Below are 4,079 nucleotides of genomic sequence, written 5' to 3'. Positions count from 1 at the left end.
AATAAAGCTGCTTCGAATCACTTTGGAGGTATGGTATTTCAATGATGTATGCATCCTAAGAGTCCAAAAGCCACACCAAAGCTGCACTCCAGTCCTTAGAACTGGCGTGTGGCTTTGGTGCGGCTTTTGGACTCTTAGGATGCATGCATTATTGAAATACCATACCTCCAAAGTGACTCGAAGCAGCTTTATTTTGGCCTGTCTGTAACAGGCCTTTGTCTTTTCACTCAGTCATGTACCATGAGAATGACATTCAATATTTACCTAAATACAGACGATAGGTTGGTTGTGCATTTCATTCAGTTTTTTGTAAGAAAGCAGATGTATCAAATGACTGGTGTAGAAGAGCCAATGAACCAGCAACCATCAGAAGAGCACAACAATCATGGCCCAGAATTGTTGAGAAGAAAATGAACAGCCCAAGCTGAGAAGAACACTTGTCAACTCTATATTCAGACAGACCATCTATTCTTTAGATATTATGGAACAAGAGAAGCTGTGATTGCACACATATCCAGCCATGTTAAAGCTGTTGACACAATTTACCAGTCAATAGATTTCTCAGCAATCGGAAACATCAGTTTTATGGTGCAAAGATTAAGAATCAACACTATTCAAGATGAAAAAGGCCCTTCCAATCCCTTCTGATTTCAAAACATTGGTGTGAAGAAGTTTCTGGAACTCAGTTCTAAGTAGAATCACAATGATTATTGCTTGGCCTATGTGTTTATTGATCATGACTTTGACGATAGTATTAGTGTGTTGTCATAGTGTGGTTTTCACTCCAGCTTACTAAGTAGAGTGGATAACAGCAGTGAAGGACTGATCCCATAAATTACTTAAGCCAGCATGACCTTGTGCTCGATGTCAGGAGTTCCAGAAACTTTGGCCACCTGTGTCACTTGTAGCACCCTTTACATGTGATGTGTGAAAGAAATAGCTTTTCAGGCAGGACAGTCAAGGTATGATTAATTTTGTAGATGGTAGATCAAGGCTTTGCTCAAATTGAGGGATAAGACACTCTCATTCCATGTAAATAAACCAAATTGAATAGCAGCTGAAACTTATTTCAGCCTAGGTGATGTGCCACATCTTCCCCCACAATTGTGAAGGTGAGGAGCTTTTTGGGTAGGGTCTCAAGGCACAGCACAGCCAGTTATGTCTTCCAATAATGGGGAATGGAGCTCAGAAGGAGTGGGCGGGGAACTGCCATGGCTATGCTTGACATTCCTGCCTGAAACAGTTCTTTCACTTTGCCTAAATATAGAGTTAGCCCTATTTAGATAAACTGTTAGTATGTTCAAAGACATAGCCATGCTCATCTGGAATATCAATATGCAAAAGGATTTTAGCACCTTTGAGACTAACTGTGAGAAATAGTTGTAGCATTAGCTTTTGTAGAATGTAGATCAAGTCTATGAAAGCTCATGGTGCAACCTTATTTGCACAGTTAGTCTTAAAGGTGCTGCAAGATCCTTTGGCATACTGTTAGTATGTTGTGAGATTAATTATCTCTGTGTGACACATGCCAATATTTTCTAGTTCCCACCCACTGGGCCATGGAAATGCCATTCAACTGTCTAAGATCTAGAAAGTATTTAAAAAGGATCATATTGTGGAGCACAAGAAAGCAAAATTGTGTGAAATACAACTGATGCAGCCTTACATGTTTGTGGATTTCTGATTAGGCATTGGCTAAGGTTTTATTACTTGTGTTTCTACTTTTATACACATATTTCAACTTTCCTTTGGAAAGTTGAAATCCTTCCCATGATAATATTTTTGTATAATTATTGAAACAAATTGTATATGTTACTTGGATAAAAAAATGATTCTCAGTTGGGTGGGGGAGGAAAATAGAAACAGAGGTTAAGAAGACTATAAACCCAAGGCCATTGATCTTTCTAATAGAGCCTATTTCCTGAAATGGTGAAAAATAGTTAAATAAATAGCAAATGCATATAGTTCAGCAAAATAAAATATTTCCTTTGCTGCACAATAATCTCGCTGTAAACAGTGTCCTACTTCTATAAATCTGCCCTAATATTCATGGCAGTTTCATTAATGTGCTTACAATAAATATGGTAGGAATGACATAAACACATTAATAATACACCATTGCACTTAATAGCTTTTTCTCTCAGAAAAAGAGCATTGGTTCTCACCAGAGCTGAGCAATCTTGCTACTGAGTTTGCTGGTGAACAAAAATCAGGTTTGTATCAGAAGGAAAACCCAGGTTGTGGCATGTAGATGACCCACATGCAAACATTTGTGGGTGGGGGGGGGGACTGTATTTTATTTTGGCAACTTGTTATTCATAGTTTGTGTGTGTATAAATCAAAACTAGTTGAAGTGTTGAAAGAAGTCTAATTCTCTTGGCAATAAGAGGGTGTCAAATGTTAGATCCAAATCCTGAGTAATTAAGTCCTGTAAGTCTTCAGCTCACTTAAAGTAGTAAGTGTTTTGCCTTTTGCAGTCTCTCCCCCCACTTATTTTTAATCTCATGTATATTAGTTACAAAGCCTGATAATTATATAATAAGGGGAGTTAATTGGCCCATGGCATGATTTATACATTGTGCTAACTCATTATTTCTGTGAAAGATCTTGGCTAGTATAGACACATGGATATAACTCAGTGGTAGACCATTCTATATGAAACTGAGTCTATAGAAAGTTACTTTTGAGAAAAACACTGAGGTCCTCTGGCCATTCAAGCTGCAATTGGCCTGGGACTGCTAAAATCACTTTTTAAATCTGGTCCTTTGGACTGGGGAGCAGGCTCGGTGCAGTTTATGGCTGCTTTGAGGGCATGCCTCATTTAAATAGCACACTCCAAAAGTGACCAGAAGCCACTTTATTTGACCTGTGTATTTCAGGCCTGAGGCCCATGATCTGCGCAATTAAATTTCATAATCTCAGGAGAGCCTAGTAACATTTACGTATGGATTTATTAGACCAATACTGAGAATATGTATAGAGTTCTGATGTCCATTAAAAGCATAAGTACTGGTAGACTTATGACAAAATGATTTCCATGCCTTCTTTTAGGCTTGGTGTTTTAGGTTGTTCCAAAGGGAAATAATTGTTGACATTGCACTCTTAGAGCTCAGAAAGCTCCATGTAACTAAGTGGAAAAATCAGAAGGGAAAAAAAATGCAAGGCAAAGATGACAAAGAACCCTGTATACCTTTGCCTTTGATTTATTCACTCAGTAGATGATCTAAAAATGAAATAAATAGAAATTAGATGGAGGCTGCAGTCCTGCAGACTTAGTGTTAATGGACTTTCCCCATGGGCTATTGTGTGGATATATATGGATATGTGTCTTGTTGAGAAAAGCACATATTACCAAGAGACCCAGTGCAGTGTAATGACCCAAGAAATGAAAATTGCTGGAGTTTCAATGTTCACACCACCATAGAATTTCCTAGGTAACTGTCAAACTGTCGCTTTTTTCTGAGCCTAATCTACCAATTAGGTTTGCTGTGAGAATGAAAATGGCAAGGAAAATAGGAATGTCTCTCAGCAGCCTGAAGGAAGGGTGTTTATAAAAATGCTATTACTACTTTCAGAGTGTGGAAGCATTACTCCCTGGCACCACCACCACCACCATTATGGCCACCTGCCATCTTTGCTGGGAGTTTCTGGGAGATATAGTCCAAAATGTGACTTTTCATAGCTACGACTATTACTAAGGAATACATAGATAAAATAATATCAGCATTAACACCTGAGGCTAAAATGGCTTCATTTCCATTTGAATATCCAGTATGTCACTAATTATTTTATTAATCATTCTCCAGTTTTTTAAAACAAATTTGCAAGTCCACCAATAGTGATAAAAAGTCCTGGGTAACTCTCCACACTTTCAACATTTGCTATCTGTTTTCTTTTTTAAAAAATTGTTAATTTCTTAAGGGGTACATAACATCTATAGTACCCATTTTCCTTTTGGCTCTGAGATACTGTGTATCTCATTTTTTTAGTCCATATCCTCTCCCATTGTGTCATTTGTGAATGGAATGTCCCAGATAATTTGCCCATGTAATCATTGTATCCTTAACCACCTCATCTTC

At 37.9% G+C, this 4,079-nt stretch overlaps 1 pseudogene; it reads left to right on the top strand.

The window, feature by feature from the left end:
• The window catches only part of LOC121925802, a 1,497-nt pseudogene extending 726 nt beyond the window's left edge, over positions 1 to 771 (top strand).
• The last annotated feature ends 3,308 nt before the right edge of the window (positions 772 to 4,079 follow it).

Source organism: Sceloporus undulatus, chromosome 3 (genome assembly GCF_019175285.1).
Source record: "Sceloporus undulatus isolate JIND9_A2432 ecotype Alabama chromosome 3, SceUnd_v1.1, whole genome shotgun sequence".
Lineage (NCBI taxonomy): Eukaryota > Metazoa > Chordata > Lepidosauria > Squamata > Phrynosomatidae > Sceloporus > Sceloporus undulatus.
Note: the sequence above shows the minus strand (reverse complement) of the source record. Positions and strands in the feature narration are given on the sequence as shown.